Genomic DNA, 21,542 nt, shown 5'->3' on the forward strand with positions numbered 1-21,542 from the left:
TGCTTTGCCCACACAAGTGCCAGCTCCCAGATGGCACTCTGGCAGTATGTCACTACAGTTCTAGCGACTTTTCCTCTTCTCCTGACAGTGCCAATTCCCCCACTATTCCACCCTCTCCCCTAAGCCATGCTAGGATTCACAAGGGCTGCCACCTGGAGCCAGAACTTACTTGACCTTCAAGGGCACTCTGGGTCCCTCAAAGGGAATGCTGAAAGGCACTGCAGCACATGAAATCGATACCATCCCCTCCATGCTCCCCACCCCTCTAACCTTCCTACAGTCCCTGGTGTGCCACTTGAAGGTTAACACTGTGCCAGCCAACTCCTGACACCCAAATTTATTTCTGACCTCCCGGGTGTCAATGGCAGTGCCCACACTGTCTCACCTTCCCCTCAGTACAAGGCTCTCACTACTGCCATCTGCAGCCAGCCTTGATCTCCCACACCACCCCCCCTCACCATCTCCATATAACTTGCCCCTTGATCCTCGGGTGCACCTTACAAAATTCCATTTACCCTGTAAAATTTTAGTCAATTGCCTGATTAACAGGCTTAATTACTTTGCCGCCACGTCAAAGCGGCGGTTCCTTCTGCCAGCATCCTTTGGGAAATCCGGAACTGATATCAAGGCATCGGACTTCAGTTCTGAGGCCTCAGTCATTATTTTACCAGACATCATCCTGTCTCCTGACTCACCTCTCACACGCTTGGAAAATTCAGCCTATAAGTTCCAGGGTCACTTGTGCTTTAAATTCAGTTATTTCAATTGGGAAATTTTCATCAGTTCTCTTTCCTATTGCATAATGTTCCACTTTTATTTAGAAGTACAATTGGGATTTTATTTTCTTTAGTTGCAATGGGCAAACGATGTAAAATATTGCAGGGCTAACGCTCTAAATTAGAATTACATTTAGATTTGCCAACGGACAATTTTGTGGAAATTCTTCATACTGAGCAATACAAATCTTGTTACAATTGAACTTACACTGCTGGTAAAGTTAATAACCTTAAAATCTGAAAATCTGCTTTATTAAATAAGTTCTTCCTCTTTAATTGGCTTAATTATATTTTAAATCCAACAGCACTAATCCTTAAATTAAACCCTTAGTGTGGCAGTAATTCTGTCAAAAAGACTCCTAGTCCTAAAAGCAGCATTTTCTACCACAGTTAGAATGGTTTTAGGATTAACACACAGGGAGATAGTCCTAATATATCTACTGATTATGCTACAGCTTCCTCATGCTGCCTACATCAGGCTCAGTGCTGATTTTTATCAACATTCACTGTTTAAATAAAAGCATGTAAAAGTTAATATTCTTTTGTGATTGTTCAATTCTTCAAGGCAGAAATGATCATGAGACTCAATTTTTGATCTGAATGCAACAATAAAGGTTGATTCTGTGAGCAAAATTAAAGAAAGATGTGTCATTCCTCACTAGAAACATCTGGACTTATGAACCTCCCTTCCTTTGCTGAAGACAGTGAGTCCCTCTCTGGAGTTGGTTTGACAGGTGGGGCTGAATTGCCGTGGCCCACCGCAGTCAGGAACGGATATTGGGGGTGGGGGGACCGAAAATACCGGCCTGTGGCGGCTGTCAATTTCAAGGCACGGATCCTGGTGCCAACAATAATCATCAGGGTGGAGGGAAGGTGGGATAGGAATCCCACTCTCCTCCCTATTGAAGGCAGTTGAATTAGTTAAAAAGCTCATTGCGAGCTTGTTGAAGGGGGAGGGTGGAATATTTAAAGTGACAAACGGGTTTTAGAACCTGTCATCATACAGCGTAGGGAGCAAGTCAAGGCTGCCCCAGGGCATCACCCTGGCCCCTTAAAAGGGTCAACAAGGCAAAGGGGGACTCGGCACTTAAGTAGGTGCCTTTGGCACTGTGCAGGTGGCAGGGAGAAAGAGCACTCAGTGCTCGGGCACCGAAAGAGGTCGTCAACCCCCTGGCGTTGTGGGGGCAGATCAGCAGGGGGCAAGACTGTCTATCACAATAGGGCAACCACCTGTCTTAAAGGAAGGCTGCAATTGGCATTGGGGGCACAATTGTCAGATTTTGGGCCGAGTGGCGATGAAGGGCAAAACCTTCTGCAGGAAGGGCAGAACCCCAGGTACTAGGATGGCATGGGAGAGGAAAGAGGGGCCGGAAGGCAACGGAGGCCATACCCTCACCACAGGATATACTACCGAAGACAGAGCTACCTAGAGATGACTGAGAGCCAGTGTGGCAGGAGACTGTGACTCTCCAGGCAGATGATCACAGACAGCTGTGCCTCGTCACCGGAGATCTCGCACCTCGCAGCATTGGTCGCCATGCCCTGCGAGTAACCGTCAAAGTCATTGTGGCCTTGAACATCATTACTTCTGGCTCCTTCCAAGGCTCAGCTGCGAACCTTTGTTGCATCTGGCAAAAAGCTGCACACCATTGCATCTTGCTAGTCAATGATGCCCCCTTAGGCAGAGCTGGACAGCACATTCATTTGATGATGGCCAGGTCCTCGTAGTGACAAAGGGCATTAGGTTTTGCCTCCATTGTTGGATTCCACCAGGTGCAGGGCATCATTGACTGCACCCATGAGGCCATCATGGCACCGAGAAACTGCTCACTTCGATTTATTACGTGGAAGAGCTTTTCCACTCCCTCAATGTCCAACTGGTCTTTGACCACAACAAGACCTTCCTCCATGTGTACGTTCGCTTTCGTGGCAGCTGCCATGACTCTTTTATCCTGCGCCAATCCAGGCTCCCTCAGATCTTTACTCCAATCCCCAATGGGTGGAGGTGCCAGGCCTCTGGCTGTCCTGTGACATCCCGCATCCCTCTTGTGCAGTGGAAAGTTTTGGCACAAACCCCATATCTCTCCCTCAGGATAACCAGCAGCCTCAGGAATGACTGCTGTAGGGAGTTTAAATCAGTCCCACGCTTCATCTGACCCACCTACATTCTCACCCTCTAACTCTAAGTGGACAGGAAAACTGTCTCCATACCAATTAAGGCCTTCCCCATGTGAAAATCTGAACCTTAAATCAGTTTCCCACAGGAGTTGGGTTTCTGGTCCAAAAACAAACCTGGCTCCTGTTTTCTGTTTCCAGGGTGAAAGTTCAGCCTGTGGTGTTTTCCCTCTGGTAGCTCCCCCATATGATTATTATTCATGTGTGAGCTCTGATCTGATCATGATTGTAGGTAGATAATGTTCTTTCTCATTTATTGTTAACTGCAGATTCAATTAGTATAATTGCACAGTGAAAAGCCTCCCTTTGTCCAGTTTATCCATTAATTTTCTTTTTTAACACAAATTATTTAAATTATGTAATTAGGCTGAACTTGGTTTAATAATTATTAATTTGTCAGCATGACTGAACTTGTAATACAAATAATATCAATAAACTAGTCAATACAATTTACTGAGAAAAAAATTGACTTCTTGTCCTTCTACTACAAACATACGAATTAGGAGCAGGAGTAGGCCACTCGGCCCCTCGAGCCTGCTCCGTCATTCAATAAGTTCATGGCTGAATTGATTACTCCATATTTACACCTAAACCTGATAACCTTTCACCCTCTTGCTTATCAGAAATCTATCTACCACTGCCTTTTGAGGAAGAGAATTCCAAAGACTCACTACCCTCTGAGAGAAAAAAATTCTCCTTATCTCTGTCTTAAATGGGCGACCCCTTATTTTTAAACAGTGACCCCTGGTTTTGGATTCTCCCACAAGGGGAAACATCCTTTCCACATCCAGCCTGTCAAGACCCCTCCGGATCTTATATGTTTTAATCAAGTCGCCTCTTCTAAATTCCAGCAGATACAAGTCTAGCCTGTCCAATCTTTCCTCGTAAGACAGCTCGCCCATTCTAGGTATTAGTTTAGTAAACCTTCTCTGTGCTGCCTCCAACGCACTCCAGATGTGGTCTCACCAATGCCCCGTCTAACTGAGGCATAACCTCCCTACTTTTGTATTCAATTCCCCTCGCAATAAACAATCACATTCTATTAGCTTTCCTAATTACGTGCTGCACCTGCATACTAACCTTTTGCGATTCATGCACTAGGACACCCAAATCCCTCTGCATCCCTACTGTGATAATAAAACATGGAAACAGTCATTCAGCTAATCTCCAGATTTTGTTTGTGGCATATATTAGTCATCAGGTTTCCTGGCTTCATGCCTTCAGCAGATGTCAGGAAATTCCAGAAATATTGTGGAATTTGTTGACAAATCTTTTTCAGGACACAAAATGTCAATGGCATGTAATTGGGGTGGAGCATTGGTTCTTATATGTTAACTATATTTAATCTTGTTGACAAAGAAACAAACATTATTAATGTTGTATAAATCACTTAAAAATATTTAATGCAAGACTCACTGGCTGGCAAATTCAGCTGACTTGCTGGAACTATACAAAATTGGGCACCTGCTGAATTCCATGTGTTCAACACATTCCAGGTTGTGAGGTACATCTCACATAATGGATAACAAGGGGAAAGGGTTAGGGAAAAGTTTTCCTCTTGGATGCAAAACTGTAAAAATCCAATTATAAAGATAACATTGACAACTTCACTACTGCAAAGAGGAAATCTTCTCAGCCAGTGACTACAAGCAGAAATTCAATTGAAATGTTCATGAACTATGAAAGAAATTGAATAGTTTATGATGTTACGATCTGCGCTTTCTTCCAAGGTAAATTCCTAGAAGCAGAACAAGTCCACTACAGAAGCAAAACCTGCACCCTTATACATACTGTGATTGGGATAGCTGCCATAGGAATAGCAATTGCTTACAAAATGCATTGAAGGCCAATTGGGTTGTTCACCCATTCTCTGTCTTGTCTGAAAGTGGGAAATAGAGACCACAATACAGAAACCGGCCATTTGGCTCAACTGGTCTATGTTGGTGTTTCTACCCCATAAAAGCCTCTTTCCAGTCTATTGACCTCTTCCCAGACTGCCCTTTATTCCCTTCTCCCTCACCTATGCATCAAGCCTCTCCTTAAATACATCTTGTATCTGCTTTAACCACTCCATGTGGCAGTGAGTTCCACATTCTTACCACTCTCTGCATAAATTTCCTCCTAAATTCTTTATTTGATCTGCTAATGACTATCTTATATTTAAACATCCTTGTTCGTAAAAGAGACTCCAGGATGGTGTGTTGCCTCCCTGGTGCTAGGGTCAATGATGTTTCTGAGTGGCTGCAGGGCATTCTGAGGGGCGGGTGGGCGGGGGGGGGGGGGGGAGGATGAGCAGCCAGTTGTTGTGGTACATATCGGTACCAACGACATAGATAAAAAAAAAGAGATGAGGTCCTACAAGCTGAATATAGGGAGTTAAGACATAAATTGAAAAGTAGGATCTCAGGATTAGTACCAGTGCCACGTGCTCGCGAGAGCAGAAACAGCAGGATATATCAGATGAATACGTGGCTGGAGAAATGGTGTAGGGGGGGAGGGATTCAGATTCCTGGGACATTGGGACCAGTTCTGGGGAAGGTGGGACCAGTACAAGCTGGACGGGTTGCATCTGGGCAGGACCGGGAGCAATTTCCTCGGAGGATGTTTGCTAGAGCTGTCGGGGAGGGTTTAAGCTAGAATGGCAGGGGGATGGGAATCTGAGCAGGGAGACAGAGGAGAGGGAAACAAAGATAGAAATGAAAGACAGAAAAGTAAGAAGCAAAAGTGGAAGGCAGAGAAAACAAGGGTGAGAAACAAATGGGGCTGTAGTGCAAAATAAAGGTAAGATGATTAACAATGTTAAAAAGACAAGTCTAAAGGCATTGTGTCTTAATGTGCGGAGCATTTGTAATAAGGTGGATGATTTAACAGCGCAAATAGATATAAACGGTTATGATATCGTAGTGATTACAGAGACATGGCTGCAAGGTGACCAAGGATGGGAACTGAACATGTAGGGGTATTCAATATTTAGGAAGGACAGGCAAAAAGGGAAAGGAGGAAATCGATGCAATGGTGAGGAAGGATATAGGCTCAGAAAATCATGATGTGCAATCTGTATGGGTGGAGCTAAGAAACACCAAGGGACAGAAAACGTTGGTGGGGGTTGTCTATAGGCCCCCAAACAGTAGTGGAGATGCAAGGGATGGCATTAAACAGGAAATTAGAGACGTATGCAATAAGGGTACAACTGTAATCATGGGTGACTTTAATCTACGTATAGATTGGTCAAACCAAATTAGCAATAATACTGTGGAGGAGGATTTCCTGGAGTATGTACGTGATTTTGTTTAGACCAATACGCTGAGGAACCAACTAGAGAACAGGCTATTGTGCAATGAGAAAGGATTAATTAACAATCTTATTGTGTGGGGTCCCTTGGGGAGGAGCAACCATAACATGATAGAATTCTTCATTGAGATGGAAAGTGAAGTAGTTAAATCCGAAACTAGGGCCCTGAATCTAAATAAAGGAAACTACGAAGGTATGAGGCGTGAGTTGGCTATGGCAGATTGGGGAAATTTACTAAAAGGGTTGACGGTGGATAGGTAATGAATAATATTTAAATAACGTGTGATGAATTACAACAATTATTCATTCCTGTCTGGGGGGTGCAAAAATAAAACCAGAAAGGTGGCACAACCGTGGCTTACAAAAGAAATTAGGAATAGTATTAGATCCAAAGAGGAGGCATTTAAATTGCCAGAAAAAGCAGCAAGTCTGAGGATTGGTAGCAGTTTAGAATTCAGCAAAGGAGGACAAAGAGGTTGATTAAGCAGGGGAAAATAGATTATGAGAGTAAACTTGCGGGAACATAAAAATTGACTCTAAAAACTTCTATAAATATGTGAAGAGAAAAAGATTAGTGAAGACAAATGTTATGCCCTTACAGTCAGACATGGGGGAAATTATAATGGGGAACAAAGAAATGGCAGAGCAATTAAACACATACTTTGGTTCTGTCTTCACAAACGAGGATACAAATTACCTCCCAGAGATGTTAGGGAACCAAGGGTTTAATGAGAGGGAGGAACTGAAGGAAATCAGTATTAGTAAGAAAAAAGTGCTAGGGAAATTAATGGGGTTAAACGCTGACAAATCCCTTGTGCCTGATAATCTACATCACAGAGTACTAAAGGAAGTGGCCCTGGAAATAGTGAATGCATTGGTGGTCATCTTCCAAAATTCTATAGACGCTGGAGCAGTTCCTACAGATTGGAGGGTGGCAAATGTAACCCCACCATTTAAAAAAGGAGGGAGAGAAAAAACAGGGAACTACAGATGAGTTAGCCGTACATCAGTAGTGGGGAAAATGCTAGAGTCTATTATAAAGGATGTGATTTGCACCAGAACACCTGGAAAGCATAAACAGGATTGTGCAAAGTCAGCATGGGCTTACGAAAGGGAAATCATACTTCCCAAATCTACTCTAGATTTTTGAGGATGTAACTAGTAGAATAGATAATAGATCAGTGGATGTGGTGTATTTGGATTTTCAGAAGGCTTTTGATAAGGTCCCACATAAGAGGTTAGTGTGCAAAATTAAAGGACGTGGGATTGGGGGTAGTATACTGGCTTGGATTGAGAATTGGTTGACAGACAAGAAACAGAGAGGAGGAATAAATGGGTCTTTTTCTGGGTGGCAGGCTGTGACTAGTGGGGTACCGCAGGGATCAGTGCTTGGGCCCCAGCTATTCACAATATATATTAATGACTTGGATGAGGGAACTAAATATAACATCTCCACGTTTGCAGACGACACAAAGCTGGGGGGGGTGTGGGGGGGTGGGTGGGGTGGTGGTGGTTGGCGATTGTGAGCTGTGAGGAGGATGCAAAAAGGCTCCAATGTGATTTGGACAAGTTGGGTGAGTGGGCAAATGCATGGCAAATGTAGTGTAATGTGGATAAATGTGAGGTTATCCACTTTGGTGGTAAAAACAGAAAGGCATATCATTATTTGAATGGTGATAGATTGGGAAAGAGGGAGGTGCAATGAGACCTTGGTGTCCTTGTACACCAGTCACTGAAAGCAAGCATTCAGGTGCAGCAAGCAGTTAGGAAGGCAAATGGTATGTTGGCCTTCATTGCAAGAGGATTTGAGTACAGGAGCAAGGATGACTTACTGCTGTTATACAGGGCCTTGGCGAGCCCACCAAGGTCTGGAGTATTGTGTGCAGTTTTGGTCTCCTTATCCGAGGAAAGATGTTCTTGCCATGGAAGGAGTACAAAGAAGATTTACTAGGCTGATTCCTGGGATGGCAGGATTGACATATGAGGAGAGATTGGATCGACTAGGCCTATATTCACTAGACTTTAGAAGAATGAGAGGGGATCTCATAGAAACCTATAAAATTTGAACAGGAATTGACAGGCTAGATGCAGGGATGATGTTCCCGATGGCTGGGGAGTCCAGAACCAGGGGTCACATTCTCAGGATACAGTGTATGTCATTTAGAACCGAGATGAGGAGAAATTTCTTCACTCAGAGGGCGGTGAACCTGTGGAATTCTCTATCGCAGAAGGCAGTGGAGGCCAATTCATTCAATATATTCAAGAAGGAGATAGATATGTTTCTTAATGCCAAAGGGATCAAGGGATATGGGGAGAAAGTGGGAACAGGGTACTGAATTAGACGAACAGCCATGATCTTTTTTTTAATGGCGAAGCAGGCCCAAAGGGCCGAATGGCCTACTCCTGCTCCTATTTTCTGTTTCTATGTATCTATGTTTCTAAACTTATCCACAAATCAAAACTGTTTCTCCACATAGCTCTATTATGAACCCCATTCATAATTTTAATGACCTCTGTCAGGTATTTTCTTCGTCTTCTCTTTTCCAGAGAAAGGAGGTCCAGCCTGCTCATGTGACATCCTTATAAATCTTTTCTGACTTTCTCCAGTGCTTCAATATCCTTTTTCGAATATGATGACTGGAACTGCACACAGTACTCTAAGCGTGGTGTAACCAAAGTTCTATAGAAATTTAACATCACCTCCCTTCTTTTGCATTCTATTCTCATGGAAAGAAACCCCAGTACTTTGTTTGCACTCTTTACTGTCTTATTAAATTGCATTGCTAGTATTAGTGATTTATGTATCTATATACTGAGAGCTCTTTGCTCCTCTACTTCATTCAGTTTTGTACCTTTTTATATATGGCTTCTAGCTCTTCTGCAATGTTCTCCTTGCTTCATTAAGTATTTGTGAGTGAAATCCATCTGGACCTGGGTTTGTGCTCCTTAAGTGTGACTGGATTGCCGCGTACCTTCTTTCTTAACTATTGCAATAAGCCTCTTGACATCTACTGTTATAATTTCCTCTTTGTTAGCCTCTTCATTGAAAACTAAGGCAAAGTATCTATTCATTATCCATGCCATTTCAATATAATCTCCTATGTTTTTATGTTGCTCATCCCTTTGTGGTCCTATGCCTATCCTAATTCTCCTTTGTTACTTATGTGACAATAGAGTGCTGTTTCTTTTTCTATTCATTGATATTTTCATTTCATATTTCCTCTTTAACTTCCTCATACCAATACACTTATAAAACTAGCAATCATTTATATTTATGGGTATTATAATATTCAGAAGCAGTGAAACACTGGCAAGTATATAAACTAAATTACTTAGAAAGCAAGAAAGATTGAATCAATCCGCAAGGGATTGAAATATGATTTTTTTGAATGTATTTTTTACATGACTTGACAAGCAACAGGTTTTTGGTGTGACATACTCTTTCATAGAGCTTTATGATGTTTATTTACATGTGGATGATAGTTTCAAATCTATAGAGTACAGGGGCTGAAATTTGAAATGGTGGTGGGTGCGGGAGTAAGTGCATGTACGATTTGAAAATTGGCATTTTTAAAGGGATGCCGAAAGGGAGGGGAAAAGAAGTATGAATGCCTCCAGTTAATTGGGAGCTGAGCTCATTGAGGAGCTCATTGAAAGGCTTGTCAGGAGCAGTTTGCAAGTTTCACTAGGAGGGCATGGGGAAAACAGCACGGCAGTGTGTAGAAGTCATGAACACTGTGGAGGGCCAGGAGGGCTATTGAAAGGGCTGTCTAACATAGTGTAGAAGCCCAGAATAAAGCTCACCTGCTTAAAAAGTGACAGAGAGTAGCCATTGTTGGACCTGAAAGACATGCGTTCGGCACTGGTGACTGGTAGGAATCTGGAGAGATATGTGAGGCCCCTGGCATCACCTGGGCAGCTGGGGTTGCAGGAAGAGTTGTGAAGAGAACACAAAGAGTCTGCAAAGGGTTATAGATAGGGTAAGTGAGTGGGAGATGGAGTATGATGTAGGAAAATGTGGCGGCAAGAATAAAAGCAGAATATTATTTAAATGAAGAGACACTGCAGAATGCTGTGGTACAGAGGGAACTGGGTGTCCTATGAATCACAAAAAGTTAGTATGCAGGTACAGCAAGTAATTAGGAAAGCAAATGGAATGTTGGCCTTTATTGCAAGGAGAATGGAGTACAAAAGCAGGGAAATCTTGTTACAACTGTAGAGGGTGTTGGTGAGACTGCAGCTAGAGTACTGCATACAGTTTTGGACTCCTTATTTACTGAGGGATATACTTATCTTGGAGGCAGTTCAGAGAAAGTTCACTAGGTTGATTCCTGGGATGAAGAGGGAGAGCGAGGTGGCAGCTGGATAAGTGAGTTTACAACTTATATAAACTTACCTTTTTGTTTCGGCAGTTTCTTTTAGCAGCGGCGACAGGGAGAGCGAGGTGGCAGCTGGGTAAGTAAATCCTATATATTTGGGCAGCGCAGGTGTCCCCTGCGGTCATCTCCCTCCAAAACAAGTATACAGTTTTGGATACTGTTGAGGGAGATGGCTCACCAGGGGAAGGCAGCAGTAGCCAGGTTCATGGCACCATGGCTGGCTCTACTGTTCAGAAGGGCGGGAAAAAGAGTGGAAGGGCAATAGTCATAGGGGATTCGATTGTAAGGGGAGTAGATAGGCGGTTCTCTGGTCGAAAACGAGACTCCCGAATGGTATGTTGCCTCCCAGGTGCACGGGTCAGGGATGTCTCAGATCGGCTGCAGAACATTCTGAAGGGGGAGGGTGAACAGTCAGTTGTCGTTGTGCACATAGGCACCAATGATATAGGTAAAAAGCGGGATGAGGTCCTACAAGCAGAATTTAGGGAGTTAGGAGCCAAGTTAAAAAGTAGGACCTCAGAGGTAGTAATCTCAGGATTGCTACCAGTGCCACGTGCTAGTCAGAGTAGAAATGAAAGAATAGTCAGGATGAATGCGTGGTTTGAGAGATGGTGCAGGAGGGAGGGGTTCAGATTTTTGGGACATTGGGACCGGTTCTGGGGGAGGTGGGACTATTACAAATTGGACGGTCTACACCTGGGCCGGACTGGAACCAATGTCCTTGGGGGTGCTTTTGCTAACGCTGTTGGGGAGGGTTTAAACTAATGTGGCGGGGGATGGGAACCAAATGAGGAGGTCAGTGGACAGGAAGGAGGTAGTAACTAAAGCCTGTAAGGAACTAGATAATGAAGTCAGCGTGACTAAGGGGAAGAGTAGACAGGGAGCAGATGATGAACGCAAAGGGACTGGTGGTCTGAGGTGCATTTGTTTTAATGCAAGAAGTGTAGTAGGTAAGGCAGATGAACTTAGGGCTTGGATTAGTACCTGGTTGTATGATGTTATTGCTATTACTGAGACTTGGTTGAGGGAAGGGCATGATTGGCAACTAAATATCCCAGGATATCGATGCTTCAGGCGGGATAGAGAGGGAGGTAAAAGGGGTGGCGGAGTTGCATTACTGGTCAAAGAGGATATCACAGCTGTGCTGAAGGAGGGCACTATGGAGGACTCGAGCAGTGAGGCAATATGGGCAGAACTCAGAAATAGGAAGGGTGCGGTAACAATGTTGGGGCTGTACTACAGGCCTCCCAACAGAGAGTGTGAGATAGAGGTACAAATATGTCAACAGATTATGGAAAGATGTAGGAGCAACAGGGTGGTGGTGATAGGAGATTTTAATTTTCCCAACATTGACTGGGATTCACTTAGTGTTAGAGGTCTATATGGAGCAGAATTTGTAAGGAGCATCCAGGAGGGTTTTCTAGAGCAGTATGTAAATAGTCCAACTCGGGAAGGGGCCATACTGGACCTGGTGTTGGGGAATGAGCCCGGCCAGATGGTTGAAGTTTCAGTAGGGGACTACTTTGGGAATAGTGATCACAATTCCGTAAGTTTTAGAATACTCATGGACAAAGACGAGAGTGGTCCTCAAGGAAGAGCGCTAAATTGGGGGAAGGCCAACTATACCAAAATTCGGCAGGAGCTGGGGAATGGAGATTGGGAGCAGCTGTTTGAAGATAAATCCACATTTGATATGTGGGAGGCTTTTAAAGAGAGGTTGATTAGCGTGCAGGAGAGACATGTTCCTGTGAAAATGAGGGGTAGAAATGGCAAGATTAGGGAACCATGGATGACAGGAGAAATTGTGAGACTAGCTAAGAGGAAAAAAGAAGCATACATAAGGTCTAGGCGGCTGAAGAAAGACGCAGCTTTGAAAGAATATCGGGAATGTAGGACCAATCTGAAACGAGGAATTAAGAGGGCTAAAAGGGGTCATGAAATATCTTTAGCAAACAGGGTTAAGGAAAATCCCAAAGCCTTTTATTCATATATAAGGAGCAAGAGGGTAACTAGAGAAAGGATTGGCCCACTCAAGGACAAAGGAGGAAAATTATGCGTGGAGTCAGAGAAAATGGGTGAGATTCTAAACAAGTACTTTGCATCGGTATTCACCGAGGAGAGGGACATGATGGATGTTGAGGTTAGGGATAGATGTTTGATTACTCTAGGTCAAGTCGGCATAAGGAGGGAGGAAGTGTTGGGTATTCTAAAAGGCATTAAGGTGGACAAGTCCCCAGGTCCGGATGGGATCTATCCCAGGTTACTGAGGGAAGCGAGAGAGGAAATAGCTGGGGCCTTAACAGATATCTTTGCAGCATCCTTAAACACGGTGAGGTCCCGGAGGACTGGAGAATTGCTAATGTTGTCCCCTTGTTTAAGAAGGGTAGCAGGGATAATCCAGGTAATTATAGACCAGTGAGCCTGACGTCAGTGGTAGGGAAGCTGCTGGAGAAGATACTGAGGGATAGGATCTATTCCCATTTGGAAGAAAATGGGCTTATCAGTGATAGGCAACATGGTTTTGTGCAGGGAAGGTCATGTCTTACCAACTTAATAGAATTCTTTGAGGAAGTGACAAAGTTGATTGATGAGGGAAGGGCTGTAGATGTCATATACATGGACTTCAGTATGGCGTTTGATAAGGTTCCCCATGTTAGGTTGATGGAGAAAGTGAAGTCGCATGGGGTCCAGGATGTACTAGCTAGATGGATAAAGAACTGGCTGGGCAACAGGAGACAGAGAGTAGCAGTGGAAGGGAGTTTCTCAAAATGGAGACGTGTGACCAGTGGTGTTCCACAGGGATCCGTGCTGGGACCACTGTTGTTTGTGATATACATAAATGATTTGGAGGAAAGTATAGGTGGTCTGATTAGCAAGTTTGCAGACGACACTAAGATTGGTGGAGTAGCAGATAGTGAAGGGGACTGTCAGAGAATACAGCAGAATATAGATAGATTGGAGAGTTGGGCAGAGAAATGGCAGATGGAGTTCAATCCGGGCAAATGCGAGGTGATGCATTTTGGAAGATCCAATTCAAGAGTGAATTATACAATAAATGGAAAAGTCCTGGGGAAAACTGATGTACAGAGAGATTTGGGTGTTCAGGTCCATTGTTCCCTGAAGGTGGCAATGCAGGTCAATAGAGTGTTCAAGAAGGCATACGGCATGCTTTCCTTCATCAGACGGGGTATTGAGTACAAGAGTTGGCAGGTCATGTTACAGTTGTATAAGACTTTGGTTCAGCCACATTTGGAATACTGCGTGCAGTTCTGGTCGCCACATTACCAAAAGGATGTCGATGCTTTGGAGAGGGTGCAGAGGAGGTTCACCAGGATGTTGCCTGGTATGGAGGGTGCTAGCTATGAAGAGAGGTTGAGTAGATTAGGATTATTTTCATTAGAAAGATGGACGTTGAGGGGGCACCTGATTGAGGTGTACAAAATCATGAGAGGTATAGACAGGTTGGATAGCAAGAAGCTTTTTCCCAGAGTGGGGATTCAATTACTAGGGGTCACGAGTTCAAAGTGAGAGGGGAAAAGTTTAGGGGGGATATGCGTGGAAAGTTCTTCACACAGAGGGTGGTGGGTGCCTGGAACGCGTTGCCAGCGGAGGTGGTAGACGCGGGCACGAAAGCGTCTTTTAAGATGTATCTAGACAGATACATGAATGGGCAGGAAGCAAAGAGATGGAGACCCTTAGAAAATAGGCGACAGGTATAGATAGAGGATCTGGATCGGCGCAGGCTTGGAGGGCCGAAGGGCCTGTTCCTGTGCTGTAATTTTCTTTGTTCTTTGTTCTTATGAGGATAGGTTGAGCAGGTTGGGCCGATCGTTGTTGGAGTTTAGAAGATTGAGAGGTGATCTTATTGAAACATATAAGATTCTGAGGGAGCTTGTCAGGGTAAATGCTGAGATGATGTTGCCCCTTGTGGGCAAATCTGGAACTAGGGGGCATAGTTTCAAAATAAGGGGTCTCCGATTTAAGACAAAGATGCGGAGGAGTTTCTTCTCTCAGAGGATCATTAATTCCTGGAATTCTCTACCCCGGAGAGCAGTGGAGGCTGGGTCATTGAATATATTCAAGGCTGAGCGAGACAGATTTTTGATTTACAGGGGAGTCAAGGGTTATGGGGGTCAGGCAGGAAAGTGGAGTTAAGACCTCAATAAGAACAGCTATGATTTTATTGAAAGGTGGAGCAGACTCAAGGGGCCAAATGGCCTACTCCTGCTCCTATTTCATCTGTTCTTATGAAAGGCCTCATGAGCAAATGTGTGCCAGCTGAGGGAGGTCAAATGGGAACAGGCTATTCTGACATTGGACAGAGCAGCCAGGATGAACTTCAGCAGATGCAACCTCTTGGACAAGAGGAGCCCAGAGGAGCACAGCGGGGTTGGGAGGAGGGTGGGTGGGGGGGGGCGTGGGGGGGTTGGGGAAGGGGGTGCAAAGGGAACAAGGCACTATCCTAGACATTGGCTGTATGCCCAAGAGTCAGCTAGCTGCAAATGATAGAGTGCTAGTGCCAGAGGAGGCTGCACCTATCCAGGCGGTCTTGGATATTTCTACTCTGATGCACAATAATCTGAGGCCTTATGGCCCCCATGGCAGCCCCCTACCTGCAGTCATCAAGGTTACCGTCCATACAATCATACGAATTAGGAGCAGAAGTAGACCATTCGGTCCCTCAAGCCTGCTCTGCCATTCAATAAGATCATGGCTGATCTGTTTCTGACTCGAATTCCACACTCCCATATACCCCCGATAATCTTTGATTCCCTTGCCTAACAAGAATCTATCTACCTCCTCCTTAAAATATTCAATGATCCCGCCTCCACCACCTTCTGAGGCAGAGAATTCCAAAGTCGCACAACCCTCTGAGAGAAAAAAATTCTCCTTATCTCTGTTCTAAAAGAGCGACCCCTAATTTTCAAACAGTGCCCCCTGGTTCTGGACTCACCTACAAGAGGAAACATCCTTTCCACATCCACCTTGTCAAGATCGTTCGGGATCTTATATACTTCAATCAAGTCTCCCTTCGCTCTTATAAACTCCAGTGAAAAGCCCAGTCTGTCCAACCTTTCCTCATAAGACAATCAGCTCATTCCAGGTATCAATCTTGTAAACTCCTCCGAACCATATCCAATGCATTTACATCCTTCCTTAAATAAAGAGACCAAAACTGCACACACTATTCGAGATGTGGTCTCACCAATCCCCTGTATAACTGAAGCATAACATTCTTACTTTGATTTTCAATTCCTCTCGTAGTAAAGGATAGCATTCCATTAGCCTACTTTATTACTTGCTGTACCTGTATACTAACATTTTGTGACTCATGCGCTAGAACACCTAGATCCCTCTGCACCTTGGAATTCTGTAGTCATTCTCTGTTTAAGTAATACTCTGCTTTTTTATTCTTCCTACCAAAGTGACCAACTTCACATTTTCCCACATTATACTCCATCTGCCAGATTTTTGCCCACTCACTCAACCTATTGAACTTTTTTTTATTCATTCATGGGATGTGGGCGTCGGTGGTGAGGCCACCATTTATTGCCCATCCCTAATTGCCCTTGAGTAAGTGGTGGTGAGCTGCCTTCTTGAACCGCTGCAGTCCATGTGAGGTAGTAACACCCACTGTGTTGTTAGGGAGGGAGTTCCAGGATTTTGACCCAGCGAAAGTGAAGGAACAGTGATATGGTTCCAAGTCAGGATGGTGTGTGCCTTGGAGGGGAACTTGCAGGTGGTGGTGTTCCCATGCACTTGCTGCCCTTGTCCTTCTAGTTGGTAGAGGTCGCGGGTTTGGAAGGTGCTGTCTAAGGAGCCTTGCTGCGTTGCTGCAGTGCATCTTGTAGATGGTACACACTGCTGCCATTGTGCGTCGGTGGTGGAAGGATGGGATGCCAATCAAGCAGGCTGCTTTGTCCTGGATGATGTCGAACTTCTTGAGTGTTGTTGGAGCTGCATCCATCCAGGCAAGTGGAGAGTATTCCATCACATTCCTGACATGTGCCTTGTAGATGGTGGACAGGCGTTGGGGAGTCAGGAGATGAGTTACTCGCCACAGGATTCCTAGCCTCTGTCGACAATCGACAATAGCTTTTTAATTCCAGTTTTTTTTATGAATTGAATTCAAATTGCACCTTCTGCTCTGGTGGGATTTGAACCCATGTCCCCAGAGTAATACCCTGGGTCTCTGGTTTACTAGTTCATTAACAATACCACTACGCCACCGCCTCCCCTTTTGCAAACGCCTTATGTCTTCACAACCTACTTTCCTACCTATCTTTGTGCCATCTACAAATTTAGCTACCTGAATTTTCGCCCTGAATTTTTATGCAGCCGGGTCGATCCAGGGATCAGCTCTGGACCTAGGTGGCATCTTGCAGTTGGCAGCTCATTACGCCATGTTCCAGAAGGCGGGGAACTACAACCATTTTGACACAGGTGGGCCTGCGCAGGCACATAAGGCTTTGGGCTTTGCTGCCATCGATCCATTCCCTCAGGTGCCTTGGGTCATCGATTGCACCCACATAGTCATCAAGGCACCGACACACCAGCCAGTCAGATTCCTGAACAGAAAGGGCTACCTCTCATTGAATTTCCAGCTGGTCTGTGATCACAGGAAGCAAATCTTGCAGGTCTATGCCCGATTCCCACGTAGCTGTCATGACTCCTTTATCCTGTGAGAGTCCCAGGTGCCACAACTCTTCAGGCCCACATCCAGACTCTGTGGGTCGCTGCAGGGAGATAAGGGTTATTCCCTAAAGAAGTGGCTCCTGATGCCTGTCTGAAACCCAGACACAGATGGGGAGAGGCGCTACAACCAGAGCCATCTACTAACATGGACCTGCATTGACAGACCATTGACCTCTTGAAGATGCACTTCCATTGCCTTGACTGGTCAGGTGGTGCCCTCCAATACGAGTCAGCCAGTGTGTCCTGTATAATAGTCATCTGCTGCGCCCTGCACAACATGACATTGAAAAGAGGCCTGGAGATGGATGAGGAGGAGGACTTGGAATGCCACTGCACTTCAGTGGAGGACTGGGATGAGGAAGTAGAGGATGAAGAGGTAGAGGTAGGGTTTTCTCAAGAGCTGGCCAGTGATCAGGCAGCGGAGGACACCTGGCCATGCTGTCCCTGACCTCAGGGTGAACTGCAGACTGTCATGGCTGGAAGGGCCACGCTGCTTTAACAGCGTTTCACCTGATGGCCTCCAAGCCCTAATGACCGAAGAAACCTGAATTCACCTTCCAGGCTGGAGAGCTATCATCCTCAAAGACTCACATCTGTGAAGCCCCATTGCCAGCCATGACCATGGAGAATGAGGTTTCCAACACCCTTCAACATCACAAAACATGAAAATACAGCAATTCCAGGGCCCCACGACCCCCACGTCCACCCCAAAAAACTCCATCCCTCTTTCAACATGAAACATCAATAACACACATAGCAGATTAATAACATAAACAAGTGATACTGCAATGAAAACAAAACAGCATACAAATGTGGAGAACAGCACCCAGGTGATTTATTAAGTGAAATCAAAGGCGTGGCGCCTTTATTTCTCTACCACTTCTATGGTGTGCTCTCCCTGTGGTGGAGGATGAAGTAGAGGCAGCCTACTCCCAAGTCTCTGTCGTGGCTGAGATGTCCTGGCTTCTGTCCTCATCTTGGAGGTGCCCGTTGGGGCTCTTACACAGATTGCCACACCTGCGTCATTGCAGGGGCTGCCTTGGTTCTTTAATTGGAGGGGTTGAGGGGCCGAAGGGTGATGCCGGTGCCCCCTGAGGGGTGGCTCCTTCAGCTGTCTCTTTGATTTTCTCAGCCCTTTCCTGGCGTCCTTGGATACTGGATGAGACCATCGATTGGGAAGCAGCTATCATCCACTCCAAGCATCTCAGTGCCATCAGCGACACTGAGCGATCTACGCTACAGAGAGTCTCACTCCTTCTGTGCACATCAGCACACTGCTCCTGCACCCACTCAGAGTGGTGCTGCATTTGGCACAGTGGTTAGCACCGCAGCCTCACAGCTCCAGGGACCCGGGTTTGATTCTGGGTACTGCTTGTGCGGAGTTTGCAAGTTCTCCCTGTGACCACGTGGGTTTTCGCCGGGTGCTCCGGTTTCCTCCCACAGCCAAAGACTTGCAGGTGATAGATAAATTGGCCGTTGTAAATTGCCCCTTGTGTAGGTAGGTGGTAGGGAATATGGGATTACTGTAGGGATAGTATAAATGGATGGTTGTTGGTCGGCACAGACTTGGTGGGCCGAAGGGCCTGTATCTCTAAAAAAAAAAATAAAAAGGTTGCTCAATGAAGGAGCTCATGCAATCAAATCCCTGAGTCATAACAGAACACATGTGCTGCATGGACTCCTCCATTTCCTGTCCATGGCACCTCAAGCCCTCAGGAAATTCTGACGAAAGGGAACTTATCTGCTTTTGGTTCTTAAGGAAGGCCCATCTTGTCTGTGACACCTGAGGCCCAGCATCCTCATCCAGCGAAGCATCACTGTGTCTGTCCTCCATCTTCCGAGAGGAACTTCCCAAAGCTGACTCTGCCTCACCCTCCCCCTCCTGCTCACACGTGATGCGAGGTTCACTAGTGCTCCCCTTTCAACGCTACTCTGTGGCCCAACTGATGTGAGTGTGTCTGTGCTGGTGGAGGGTGCTGAGGTATGATGAGATGGCGCTGGTTCCGGTGAGTCTCCCCCGGTCGAGGAGGACGGTGCTGATTGTGCTTGTGCACTCTGGTCCGTCTCTGCAACTGGCAACTCTTCCTACTCAACAATCGCCCCAGCACAACCATCCTCTTAGATAACAGTGGTCAAAGATCCACAGCAGGTATTGGGCAGGAGTCACCTCCATGCCCGTCATCTCAAGATAGAGCAACCAAATTACCCTGCTGTTCATGGCCACCTGTCTCAATATTCCCCATTGACTGACTCATAGGAGCCCTGGTGATCTCTAGCACCACCTCCTCCATTGGCATCAGAGTATGGAGCTGAGCCACACCAACACCCATTCTGGCCATTTCCCCAGTGTTATGGGCTCGCTTCTCCTGCAGGATGAGGGGGGAATGATTCATGAGTAAGCGACCCTCCCTCAGTGCTTCCAGCATGACATACAAGTGAGCTGATGTTCTCCTCATTGATGTCTCCTTCTCAATAGTGCCCTGTATGTGAGGGTGGCTGCCGTCTCAGTGATGCGACTGGACACTTGATCTGACAATGTTAGGGAGAACTATGGACATTCTGTGAGGTCAGTTCGGATGCATGCTGGTGTTCACGGAGTTGGTGACCTATTGCCTGGATACTGCATCAGAAAATCATGGCGCCACCTGGGGACACATGCCCATGCCTGTGCTGGCCCTCTGAGCTCCCTGCTGCTCCATATCTTCAGGCAATGCGAAGCCTAGATATGGCTGGTGTTTGCCTTTTGAAATCACCCTCAGTTTCCAGGTCCCACCTCCAGGCTGCTTCTGACATCTCTAATTGGGCTCCAAACTCGCCCCTGGGCGAATTAGGCACTTTTCATTTGAAAATAGCATCCTGCAGGGTTCCCAACCCAGGAATGAAAGTTCAGCCCCATCTCTCCAGACAGAGCTATATATTAAGTATGAAGTGTTGTAATTTTAATACTATGGGAAGCTTTTTGAGTTAGAGACATGTCTTTGAAGTAAGTTTTCACAGCTAGCAAGGTGGAGTGTTAATGTCTAGGTGGTACTGTTTTCCTGCTTTAATGGTTTAGCGATCAGAGTAATTGAATTTGCCTATTTCATGATTTGATAACCCCAGTATGTTAACACATTAAACAACTAGTGCTAGACATTAAGGAACTTTTAGGTTCAGTTTTGAGTAGACGAGGTGACATAAACAAAATCTGTTTTGGATAGACGTCTCTGATTACTGCTAGTGGTTATACGAACAATTTTGTGTATTAGTTATGGAGATACAGCTGCCTGAAGCTAATTTTTCCATTATTGTTGCACCTCCTGTTGCTTAGTTTCCAGAGGAAGCTTTTCTCTCCAGAAACTGCTTGAGCCACTAAGTCAGCCAGCAGCACTTTAATAGCTGCTGATAGTTGATAATCTGCCTCGAACACCATCCAACTCCCTAAGCATCATGCACAGGACTGCTGTTCCTCAGGAGCTGCCTGCATCTCTATCCCACATAGCTGGATTCACTCAATAAGACAAGCATTATAAAAAATGCTTAACTGAATTAGCCACACATGATTGGTGAGATTATTATGTGGGGTACAGGCGTCTGAGGAGCAATAAGCTGATACAGTAGTGTGATCATATTATTTATCTCCGTGTGTTAATCTTAACCACTTTTCAGCTTTGGTCCTGTTAATAGAGGTTTTTTTGATTTGTTTCATGGGATGTGAGCATCACTGGCAAGGCCAGCATTTGTTGCCTATCCCTAATTGCCCTTGAGAAGGTGATGGTGAGCTGCCTTCTTGAACCGCTGCAGTCCTTCTGGGGCAGGTACACTCACAGTGCTGTTAGGGAGGGAGTTCCAGGATTTTGATCCAGCGACAGTGAAGGAACAGTGATATAGTTCCAAGTCAGAATGGTGTGAGGCTTGGTGGGGAACTTACAGTTGGTGACGTTCTCACGCATCTGCTATCTTTGTCCTTCTAGGTGGAAGAGGTTGCAGGTTTAGAAGGTGCTGTCGAAGGAGGCGTGGTGAGTTGCTGCAGTGCATCTGTTATATAGTACACACTGCTGCCACTGTACGTCAGTGGTGGAGGGAGTGAATGTTTAAGCTGATGGATGGGTTGCCAATCAAGCGGGCTGCTTTGTCCTGGATGGTGAAGAGCTTCCTGAGTGTTGTTGGAGCCGCACTCATCCAGGCAAGTGAAGAGTATTCCATCACACTCCTGATTTGTGGGCAGGATTTAACGATGGTAATG

The 21,542-nt window shown here is 45.5% G+C and overlaps 1 long non-coding RNA gene across 1 annotated transcript in view; it reads left to right on the forward strand.

The window, feature by feature from the left end:
* LOC137377888 (uncharacterized) overlaps positions 1–21,315 on the forward strand; it is a 40,626-nt gene extending 19,311 nt beyond the window's left edge. Inside the window, exons 2-3 of the long non-coding RNA XR_010976505.1 lie at positions 10,655–10,697; positions 21,271–21,315. This is a non-coding gene — a long non-coding RNA (uncharacterized lncRNA). The remainder of the gene's footprint in view (positions 1–10,654; positions 10,698–21,270) is intronic.
* Positions 21,316–21,542: the final 227 nt, after the last annotated feature.

This window comes from Heterodontus francisci, chromosome 15, assembly GCF_036365525.1.
Source record: "Heterodontus francisci isolate sHetFra1 chromosome 15, sHetFra1.hap1, whole genome shotgun sequence".
NCBI classification, from domain to species: Eukaryota; Metazoa; Chordata; class Chondrichthyes; order Heterodontiformes; family Heterodontidae; genus Heterodontus; species Heterodontus francisci.